General features: G+C 45.6%; 1 protein-coding gene across 4 annotated transcripts in view; it reads left to right on the top strand.

Annotated features, from left to right (window-relative positions):
* PPFIBP2 (PPFIA binding protein 2) overlaps positions 1-11787 on the top strand; it is a 223748-nt gene that overhangs the window by 65271 nt on the left and 146690 nt on the right. The gene's annotated exons all lie outside the window — the stretch shown is intronic.

Raw genomic sequence — 11787 nt, forward strand, 5'->3', positions numbered from 1 at the left:
TGGGTGGGTGGGTGGGTGGGTATGGGAGCCATGTAGTGCAAAGTGGCCAGCCAGTGGGCAGGCAGGGGAGTGGGGAAAGAGGTGGGGGGGAGAGTGGAAGTGAGTGGGAGTGTGAGGCCTGCACCAATGTCCTGGGGCCAATGCTGGCAGGGCCCATAGCAGGGTGGTAGGGGCACGGGGTATGGGCTGGCAGGGGTCTGTGGAGCCGGGCTGGGCTGCACCAGCAGGGATGGGGGGAGCTGACCTGGCTCCATAGAGCCCATGCTGGCCGGGACCTTGTGCTCCTGCTGCCCTGCTCTAGGCCCTGCTGGCTCTGGCCCCAAGACACCAGTGTGGGTCCTGTGCTCCTGCCCAGCTGCCACTGGCTGCCGCACACCCACTCACTCCCAGTCCCCGCACCTCAGCCCCATGGTACAGGTGGGAAGTAGCATGCAGCCCTGACTCTGCGCGCCCTGTACGTGTCCGTCTTGTCTGAGCAGTGGTGGCGGGGAACAAGCTGGTGCTCAGCGCAGGGGAAAAGCACCCCTTCCTCCCCCATTGCCAGTGTTTCCTGCTGCAGCCACTCGCAGCCCGCATGGGGCTGTCCTGCCTCTCTGCAACATCACTGCCACCCCGCCAGGGCAGTGGTGGCAATGGAGAGCAAGCACAGGCATCCCTGTGCAGGCTCCAAGTGGCTGCAGCAGGAAGTGCCGGCCACAGGGAGGGGGAGTGGATGCTTTTCTGCTGCACTGAGCACCAGTTTGCTCCCCAGAAACTGCTGCTCAGTGCGGAGGAAAGTGCCCCCCCCCCCACTCACTGCCACTGGGTAGTGTTTGCTGCAGATGCCCGCCCAGAGCTCATGCTGCACTAGGCGGTGGTGCAGCTGCTTCACCGCTGCTTCTCTGCTGTCCAGAGGGGACTTATTCAGCCACTGGCCCCAGCACAGAGCAGCAGCAGCTGGAGTCTAGCCGGGCAAACCACGCTTTGGTGCCAGCAGCTGAATAAGCCCCCTCCTGCCGGGAGGAGGCTTGCCCCAAGCACAGAATAGCAGCTTCTCAGAGTTCAAGCCGCTTCCCAGTGGGGGCCATGCTGTGGAGTGCTGCGGGAGGCCTGCAGGGCTCTGGCCTGTTTGGGACCTGGCGTTGCTGCACATAGCCGGTCACAGCTCTGCTGGCCCTGCAGTGCAGCCCTTCACTGGCAAGGGGCTGCTTCCCCCAGTAAGGGCCCTGCCATCTCCTGCTGCAGTGGCAGGGAGGAGGCACAGCCAGGCAGGGATGGGATTATTCCTCCTTCCAGCCTCTGGTGGAGGGGACAGCCAGGGGCCTATTCTAAGCAGGGAGCGAGGGGGGGTGCTGGGCAGACCTGGCTCCGGTTCCTGCTGTTGACACAGGGAGGGGGGAATTAAAGCCCTCTCTGGGCAGTTCAACCTGGGTTGGCCATGCCCCCCCACACACACACCACAGCTTCTTTGCAGCCAAGGGCTGCTCTAGTGCGCCTCAGCATCTGCCCCAAGCAACTGCAGGCATGTGCCTGCATTGCCTCAGTGCAGAGAGCATGTTTGTCCTGTTATGAACCGGTTCAGCCTAGACAATATAGACTAACCTACAAAGGTTGAATCATTTCAGGCTCAGGCTTTTTGAATGTCTGTCCCTAGCCTTGAGAGATAAAAATACCTCACTGGGGACAAGAGAGAAGAAACACGAGTGGAATGCCAAAATTCTTCTCCAAAGGCACTGGTTTGGTACTTATGATCTCAACCAATGATTTTCAGAGTTTCAGAAAAGTTTAGTTGTGTTGATGGGTGAGGGTTAAATTTGTTGTATCAGTCCATTTTGCTTCCTCATCATTTATCTTTCCTACCCTGTTTCACTTGCTTTTTAGCTGCCTTGAAATTAACATATGCTATTAGTTCTGGAAGGTCTTCTCCTTTTAGTTTTTTTTGTTACCCACTTTTCTGTCTACATACTTTTAGAAGTGCTGTTCTCTGAACCAAAATTTTGGAAACTTTATGAAAGGAAGTTGGTGCAGATTTTAATGTAGTTTATTTTGCTTTTTAAAAAAGATTTCATTTAGTTTTTTATCATTTGAATCTGTATCAAATCCTAGGGCATACTCATATGCTGAGTTCTAAGTGAAAATTCAATCAGAATCTCAGGTCCTGGCCTTTGTGGGAAGGTGAAGGAAGTTCTTTTAATAATATAAAGTTTTAGTAATTCAGGCAATCCTTTACATTTTAAAGCATCATGCACACTCTGATTATCCCTGAGCTACAACGTTCAGGTGAGCTGGGATCTGGTGTTTTTCTTTTTGACTGCTATAGTACAAATATTAAGCAAGCTTCATAGCCCCAACAGGTAGGTTACAAGCAGTATTCTACCAGCTGACTTTAAATTTCTTGTTCTATACTAATCTTGTAAATAATACATATTCTGTGATGCAGTAGTTTTCTTCATGGGAAAATAGAAACCACAGTTCCCTTTTAAGACAGCAGTACTCATGAATCGTGCAACTCTGTCTAGTGCTTCATAAATTGTGTTGATTTGTGTATAGCATTTGGGCAGTATGTTTTACCCAACAAACCATCTCTTAGGTCTCTTGTGAAATACATTAAGATTGCTGAAAATATATTAAGTCTCCTGTGTTTTCCTGTAGTTTTCACTTTAATGTTTTATAGTTCTATAGTTCTATAGTTCTATGTTCTATAGTTTTCAGCTATAAACTCTGAACCATTTTTTATTGTTGCATAAGGTTTGTCCACAAAAGGAAGTGAGTGCACAGGAAAGCAGGGTATGAATCTTAGTGAACTATAAATTCTGACCCCAGCTTTGTGTGCACTAATTCCCTGTGAACACAGTTCCTTATTTATAAAAGTATATCTAACACTGTTTCTTAGCATAGATGTAAAAATGGAAAATTGTCAAAGTAATTCCCAAAGAATTCTCCTACTAAATGGTAGCAGCTCTGATCAGGCATCAGGGACAAATCTGACCAAAAAGATAGGTCAGCAAAGTCTGCAGTGAACCTAGGTCATGCATTCCAGATTTAAGAACCCAAGGCTGAGAATGTCACAGTTTCAGGCCTGAATACTAAAATCAAAAGATGGATGGAAACCCAAAATAAATTAGTGACCAGTACACTCCAGGCAATACAGACATAAAATACCTCATATAGCAAGCTCTGCCATTCTTTGCTAAAACCAGCTTCTGAAGAGTCCTTGCAAAGTGGTTTTTGGTAATCGTGGAGAAAAAAAATTGCAAACATTGGGTGTTACGACCAGAACTTTTGTAATTAATAAAGCAAAAATCAGAGTAGGGATATCTCATGATTCAAATTAAAAACACTGTCTAATAAAGACCAGAACAAAACCTTCTGTGGGGACAGATTACCCCACATACAAACTGAAAGTTTCTTGTACCTTCTTCTTGAAGATGCGCCAGCAATTGTTAGAGACCTCAAGTCTGAACCAGTATGACAGTTTCTATATTGTTTAACATTCTACAGAAAAAGGTGGGGTAAAAAAATATTCCTATAATTCCTAGCTACTCCTGCCTGCATATCCAGGAAAAGATAGGGAAAAAAATACCAAATTCCTCTTAATAGATGAGCATGTGTCTTTTAATAGATGAAACAAGTATGCAAAATGTAAATTCTAGACTGATTTTTGCCTTCTGCCGTTTGATCGATAGCCAGTATATTCCTATGTCTACCAGAATATGCCAACCATTGACTTCGCTATACTGATATATTTTTAGAATAATAAAACTCTTTTTAGCTAAAACACTGTCCAGTCTGTCCCCTCTCTTCATGCTTATTAAGTTTTTTTGCTCATGTGTATAGCACGTCCACATTAAATGCTGAAATGCTCGGGGAAATTTCACAGACATAAATGACACCACATAAAGAAGAATAATTGACTCTTTGTGGACTGCATCAGAGTACCAAAACAAGAAAAAAATGACCCATCAAACTACTCATTGCTTTTTTATCAGTTTTTGGCAAAGGGCTAATACAAATGACTACTTAGATTCCTTGCAGCAAGTTTTTACTGAGTGCAGAATCATTTTCCCTTGAAGGAAAAAAAGCTTGTTGAAAAAAGCTTTTTAAAATAAAGTTTAATGTTGACTGTGTAGACAAAATTCACCCTCCCTACTTTTATTGTAAAAGAACACAACGTCTGAGTACTAGTTCTGTTATAAAAGAGAAAAGTAATTGCATCTGGGGATTTGTAACTGGATACAAAACCTTTCACCTCTAGGTCACCAGTTCAAATGTGGCCCTACATTGATAGCGACAGAAACCATATGTTGGTTGTTCTGTGCACCTACAATATAAGACAGCAGATTGGTGATCCTAGTCTAGTTCTTCTGTACTGTATCAATGTTTAAACCTAAAGTCTAGGTAAAGTCGTTCAAAAAACCAGAGTTTGAATTGATTCAATTTTTGCGGGTTAGTCTAACCTGCATAGATTGAACTGGCAAGCAAGTGAATAGACATTCACTTTTCACTCTGGAAATGCAGGCACATACCTGCAGTAGCTCAGGCCATAAGCCAGGTGGCAAACCCTCCCCTGGAGGGAAATTAAGCTGAGGGAAGTGGCATGGCCAGGCCTGGGCAGGCCTAAATATTATTAGGGAGGGGTTTAAACCCCCACCCTGGCCTGCAGGGACCACAATCAGGGTGTGCCTGGAAGGGAAGAGGGGAAGCTAGGGGTCCCCAGCCCCTCCCATCCCCACTCACTCACTGGCTGGCAGCAGGAATGGGAGTGAGACCAGACCTTGGTAGCCTGAGAGGAAGTGAGTGTATAATCCCCCCATTGCAGGGCTGGGTGGCACAGGCACTGATAGGCTTCACTTGTGCACCTGGGGCTGTGGTGGCCAGATGCCGGTAGTTTGAGGGGAAGGAGGGATTTAAGCCCCTCATTGCATGCAGCAGCAGCAGGGTAACCAACATGGCACCCTAGGCCAAGTCCCTCCAAGGAGCAGCCAGCTGGCCACAGGGGAGCAGGAGGGAGGGAGGAGGGATGTGACCTGGCTGTGGGGGGGAGGTGGGGAAGCCAGGGCTAGTTACAGAGCCTGACTGCTGCAGAAGCATGGCCTGAGCTGCAGCAGCCCCAGGTGGCAAGGATCCCCCAAAGTGGGGGCTATGGTTTGCAGGTGGGCTGCAGCTGCAGTGTGGCTCCCTGCCCCCTGCCTCTCCTGGCAGCAACAGTGGAGCAAAGCATCATGGTGGACAGAGGTGAGGCACCTGTCACAAGCTGCCTGCTTGCAGTGGCACCAGGCACTCAGGGTGGGCTGTTGCGATCCAGGGGCATGGGCAGTGGATGGGGGAGGCAGTGGACCACTGCAGCCTGGTGTGGCCCAGCCCCTCAGCCCAGGAGTGCAGCCCAGTCCATCCCACAGCAGTCTGCCCCGAGCACCTGGTGCTGCAGCAAGCAGGCAGTGGGTGACAGGTGCCTCACTTCCGCACACCACAATGGTTTCTTTTGCCACTGGGAGAGGGAGAGGCGGGCTGCCGCAGGCCAGTAGCTGTCTACGCTCCTGGCCTGTTGGGCCAGGCCAAGCCGGGCCACAGCACTCCATTGCCTCCCTCTGCTGCTTCCCACATCCCAGCTCCCCTCCAACCACAGCCACATCCCCCCACCCTCCAGCTGGCTGGTCACTCCTCTGAGGGACTTGGCCCAAGCGCTGTGGTGTGGGCCCTGCTTCAAGCAATCTGCAGCATGGGACAGAGTCAGCACCATGTTAGTGCCCCCCACCCCACTGCTGCCTGCAGTGGGGAAATTAAACCCTCCCATTCCCCTCAGGCTACCAGCATCTGGCCACTGTGGCCCTGGGTGCATGAGCAGAGCCTATCACTCTATCAGTGCCCACACTGCCACCCCTGCAATGGGGGGATTAAATCCCCCTTCCCCTGAAGCTACTGGGACCTGTCCATGCCCCTTCTCCTGCCACTGGAGCAGCGAGTTTGGTGGGGGGCTGGGGACTCCTGGCAAGGGCTGCTACCCCCCTGCCAGGCAAACCTGACAGTACTCTATTGCAGGGTTTCACACACCCCTGTCCTTTCTCAGCCAGCTGGAGCAGTGATAGTGCTCTGACTAGGGAGGAGAGAGGTGGGGCCAATGCTGCTTGGCTGGAACAGACAGCACAGCCCAGCCAGGGCTGCAGGGCACGCTGGGATGCTGAGAGACTCTGATTTAACTTAAACCAAGAAGGGGTCTGAGACACAAATTCCATAAACTGGTTTGACTTCAATCAGTTAAGTCTGATACTACATTCAACCAGGTTTATCGCAAACCAGTTTCAGCCATTTGAAACTAGTATATCTACAATGAACTTCTGTTCTGTTACAGGTTTAAACCAGTTTCTGATCACTTACACCAGTTTGTGTAACTTCTGTCCCTAGCAAAACCTTATCTTGGTCAACAAAGGTTCTCATATGTTGTGTCTGCATTAGCAAACTTCATAAACACAATTCAGTCCTTTAATCTATCATATAGACAGCACTTTACATTATTTCTAGGTCTTCTTACCTTATGGAGGGCATTTCAGATATTCCTGAGTTGTAGAACAGTGGTTTTCAACCTGTGACCTGGGGACTCTTGGAGGTCTGCAGACCATATCTAGGGGGTCTGTGGAAGATTATTCTAATCAATCAAACACATGTGAATACATGACACTTACAATTCAAAAGAGTCCACACATCCATTCAAATATGGAAAAAAGTTGAAAACCACTACTGTAGAGAATAGAGTCCTCTTGCAGCAACTAAAGTGCACACACCCTTATGCAATGGCCAGTACAAACATATTAGGACTCCCTGCCTGAGGAGCTTACAAATTCTATTATTGCTACCACTGGTGGTGAATTGCAGCTGCGAAGTTTGCTAGGGTGGATAAGGCCATGGAGTTTGGGCTGACTGGATCAGGATTGAGTTACATTGACATGCTGATGAACACAAAGTTTTAATGACCATTATCCATGTTATACAATATTCTGTAAATAAATAAGAGATGCTTTTGGCCGTTAGGTACTTTTCACAAGCACTAAATCTATTTTAAATTTAACACAATTAAAATGGTAGCTTTCTCTAGAATGTTTGCTGTACTCTAGATATAGGTATGTAGGATTCCAGGAAATTTAGCTATGTTCTTATAATAATAGGAATAACATAACCAAGAACTGTTATGTCCATTTAATTCTTTACCTGTATTTTTATAAATGTCTGCTTTAATTTTTTATTGTGAAAACAGTGGTGGGGACCACAGTTTAAGCAGAATTGAGTTGTGAACTTCTGAAAACATGCATCTGATCCAAAAAGATTTAAAGGGAATGGTATAAGACCCTAAGTGCAATCCATTTGTGGTACTGGAAATTAAATTCAGTAAGGCCATTGGCTCAAGGAACAAGGCTTATAAATTTTCTGTCTTTCATCCTGAGATCTGAGGTTCTAGAAGCTACAGTGTGACCTTGCAAAGAGATTCCACTGAAGCTGATGATGTTTCTGTAACATTAAGGGCTTGGGACAGACATTACACATAAACGGGTTTAAGTGACCAGAAACTGGTATATACCTGTAGCAGAACATACGTTCAGTGTACATAAACCAGTTTCAAAATGGCTAAAACAGGTTAAAGATAAACCTGGTTGAATGTAGTATCAGACTTAACTGATTTGCATTAAACCAGTTTATGCAAAGTCTGTCTCTGACCCGTTCCTGATTAAAGTTAAACCAGAGTCCCCCAGTATCCCAGATGTTTTGCAGTCCTGGACTGAGCTGTGTGCTCCAGAGAACAGGGCTAGCCAGAGCTCCAACAGAGAATGCAGGCGCAGCAGGGTCTGCCTTGCTTCCCCTTGCCCCGTGTCCTCCCTACCCCCTGGTTGTTTGCTGCTCAAGTAGGGATTCCTTCCCTCCCATCTCCCACAGCATGGATCCCAGTCCCATAAACCCTATGCATGTGGTATGCTAGCTAATGCTGGCAGGTGACTCCTGTGCGTGTGTCTCCAATTTCACTGGGACAGGACAAAGGTAGACAGAACAGTGTCTGCTTAGGGTTTTTTGGATCTAATCAACAGGTCAGTGGTAATGTTCCCTCCCTTCCTTTCTTTGAAAAATCTGTTTAAGGAGAACTTGAACTAATGAGAGAGGCTTTTGTTTTGTAGATAGGCTGATAAACACCGTGTTATCAGGCCTGTGATGGCTCCCTCACCTGTCAGGTTTGCAGACAGTATGAAGAAGCAGGGAGGGGGAGATTGAAAAGCTCAGTATCATCAACAGATGCATTCACCCTACACACATCCTTTGCCTCTCAGAGTGCTGGTCAGGGGCTGGGGACAGGAACACTCCTGCTCCTTGAGCAGTGAGTGGGGAAAAGCCTGGGACAGTGCAGGCTGGATGGGGGTTTACACCCCTCCCTAATCAGAGGGTCCTGCTGCGGCCTGGCTATGCCCCCCCTTCACCTCCTCAGCTCAGCATTGTAGAAGGGAAGGGAGGGCTAGTTCAGCAAACCCTGGCTTCTAGCCTGAGCCACTGCAGGCATGTGCTTGAATTTCCTCAGTCCAGAGAGAATGTCTGTACAGTTGCAAACAGGTTCAACCTAGGAAGTTTAGACTAACCTGCAAAGTTTGAATCAATTCAGGCCCAGGCTTTTTGAATGTCTGTCCCTAGCCAAAATGTATTCCAAAGCTTTACTATATTTAATGGATGTGGTACATCATTCTGTGCATCCTTCCTTTGAAATACTTAACTGTGTGGCATAAAAAAATCAGGAGTGCATGGAGGATGTAAATAGACACTGCATTTGTCCCAGGAGAAGGCCTTTTGTCCCAGAATCCAACAAAGGTTCAAGTCCCTCTGAATTATGTGGGATAAAATATGCTAATGCTTTTTTCCCAGGACAGGGCTGCATGCATCTCTAAGGTTATTGAAGATCATTCCTTGGACAAACCAGCCAGCCGTATGCTCTCGCTAGCCACCTATGCGGGGAGGAGCAGCAACACAGCATGGAAAGGCAAAGTGTGTAAATGACTGTGCCTCCTACTTTGATGAAATTCAAATCTTGGACAGTTGGGCCTGCATGAAGAGCTTACTATTTGCATCCAGAGAGCCAGACAGACAAAATGTGCATGGGGTATTGGCCCCAATAGCTGTGTTAATGCAATGTTTTGGTAGAGAAAGGACAGAAAGAAGAGGTGCAGCCAGTTCTGGCAGGCTTTTGAGTGTACCTCAAGTTTCTAGCGCCACTTGGAAGACTGATTCCAAATACAGTGAGACAAGCCTTCCCCTTTTGTGGCAGGGTAGGTGAGTCAGAATTGAGATTGTAGTTTAGAACAGGACTGTTGTTTTGAAAAAGCAAAGGTGTTTAATTGGGCAGCTGTAATGTTCTCATTCTTTTGAGAATCTATGCCTCTGGGTGACCAGGACTGTGTTTAGAAATGCTTTGTACCCAGAAATATCGTTGTCTGGCAAACTAAAGAGGAAGCTAGAATTATCATAGAGAACTGTCTATGAAGCAACTTCAGTACCAGAGTTATTTGTTAAATATTTCAGTAGGTCTGTGACGAAATGGCATATCATAAAGTGGGTAGTAATTTCAGCATTAAAAACCACTGACTGTTTTGACTTGGTGAGCTAAATGATGCATATTGAGTTATCTTTTTTTTTTTGCTAACTCCAAATGTAATTCTGCATTGCTAGTGTGCGTGTGTTACCACATTCTGGCACAGACCCTTTTCCCTTAAGAATGTTTGACTTCAATTAACTTAAAATGATTATAGCCTAATTTTAAAACAAGTGAGAATCCTATTTCACTGAAACCTAAAGGAAGACTTTTTTCAAGTAAAATGTCTGTAGTTACTTCAACATGGAGCATTATACATTGGCCTTTAGTGAGCTGCTGACTCCTGAAAAAATGTCAGTATTTTCCTAACCATATTCATTTTTAAAAAATTAATTCTGGCAAACATGATTTTGCCAGATGGTGGGGAAAAAAGATGAGTAGGAAAATCTGATATAAATATTTTTATATACTTTTGAATTCTAAGTCAAGCCCACCTCCTAATTTTGATGTTTCACAGTAATTAAAAATAGCACTTACTATTTTGTTTGTTAAGTATTTTAAGTATCAAAAATTGTTCAAGGAGAGTTTTCCTGTTCTCTTAACTAAGTTTCAAGTTAACCCTCAGGTCCCAGTTGAGCAGAATGCTAGAGATGTAATAAGTTCACTTAGGCCCCTAGACGGTGTAATTTCCATCAAGCAACAGGTAATATTGCTTTTTGGAAACTGTGACACCATGTGGCCTGCTTCATATTCACAGAGTAAGCTGTTCAAAAGAAAGTGCCCCAAGAACTTGCTCTGCCAGCCCTTCAGCAAGGGGAGCTGGAGAACTTCTGGCAGGGTTGGTCAGAAGAGAAGAAACTCAAGGAAACATTTGAAAGATATTTTGATACTTTCAGCCATGCTGCTAATGAAAAATGAGCTCTGAGCTCCCCCTTGGCTAGGGAGTGCCAGAGCTTGAACTCTCCCACCTTATGAAGTGCTTTTGTGTATGAGCTTTTTCTCTCCCCCCATCTTGTCCCCACCACTAGCTTTCCAAGCAAATCCCATTCCCCTCAGATTACTATTGTTGATAAGTAAAGCATATTAAGTTGTTTCTGTTTACATTCTCTTTCTCAAGGGGAAGAGATGCAAATGCTCTTTTAAAAAAGCTTCCCCTCTAGAAAGCAAATCTCTGGTCATTGCTGCTGCTCCTGTACCATGTGCCACCGCTGCCCATGGCACAGTAATGACCAGTTATGCTTCTGCTGTCCACAGTAAAAATGTAGTTTCCTCTGTGTAACTGGGGATGATCTTTAAGAGTAGAGATCCCCAGGCAGTGTCTGAATATGGATTGTTGTGAACCTCTGCCATCAGGGCACCATACTTCAAACTGTACTTGCTACTCCCACTGAAATATCCTCTCCTTTTATTAATATTGAGAGGGCTCAGCAGTATATTTTCAAGAATCCAAATTTGGGGTAGAGTGATTCTCATTAGCTTTTAGAAAGATTTTGAATGATGGAACTGGAAAATTAGTATTTATCAAAATATCTTTCAGTTGTTTACTTGAGTTGCTTCTCTTCTTCAGCAAAGCAATTGACAAATATGTTTTTAAAAAATTTCCTCTTTCTCTTTGTGTCAAACAGTCTACTTGTTGATGGTTTTTCATTTTATGTAACATCCTGCCAGAGCAATTTCAAGTGCTTCCTATTGATTTAATATGATGCACAGCTCTAATTATTTTCAAATATCGATGTTTAAAAGTAATTACTAGGTTTTCATTTGTTTTTTAAAGAGGCTAAAATGTGAACTGCAAAAAATAAAAAAATCCTTTGACTGAAAGACTTGTTATCAGGGTAGAGAGAACTTACATAGTTTTCATGATCAATTTAAAAAAAAAACCCTGAAAAAATATACTTTCAATCTACATTGAAACGTGTTTGGGTCAGCTGGCCGGATGTAAGGGCCACATTACATGGGACACTTAACATGTGTTAAATGCACTTACAGTGCTAGCTTCTGTGTATTCAAACAAGATGGTATGTGTAGGGCTCTGAGAAAATCGCAATGTTGTGGACTACGTGGGAACTGCAAAAACCGGAACCCCACACTGATTTTTAAGGGTTGCGAGCATAGGTAGCAGAAGGCCGGGGCTAACAGGGCTTAGGCCCCTCAAACACAAGTAGTACAGAGGGCCTCAGGGCAGCCTGGGCCTGGGCTTCAGGCAGCTGTGGTGGGGGGGGAGGGCGGGCTGTGAAGGCAGGGGAAGGGGA

Source organism: Gavialis gangeticus, unplaced genomic scaffold, assembly GCF_001723915.1.
Source record: "Gavialis gangeticus isolate Ggan-Ray unplaced genomic scaffold, GavGan_comp1, whole genome shotgun sequence".
Lineage (NCBI taxonomy): Eukaryota > Metazoa > Chordata > Crocodylia > Gavialidae > Gavialis > Gavialis gangeticus.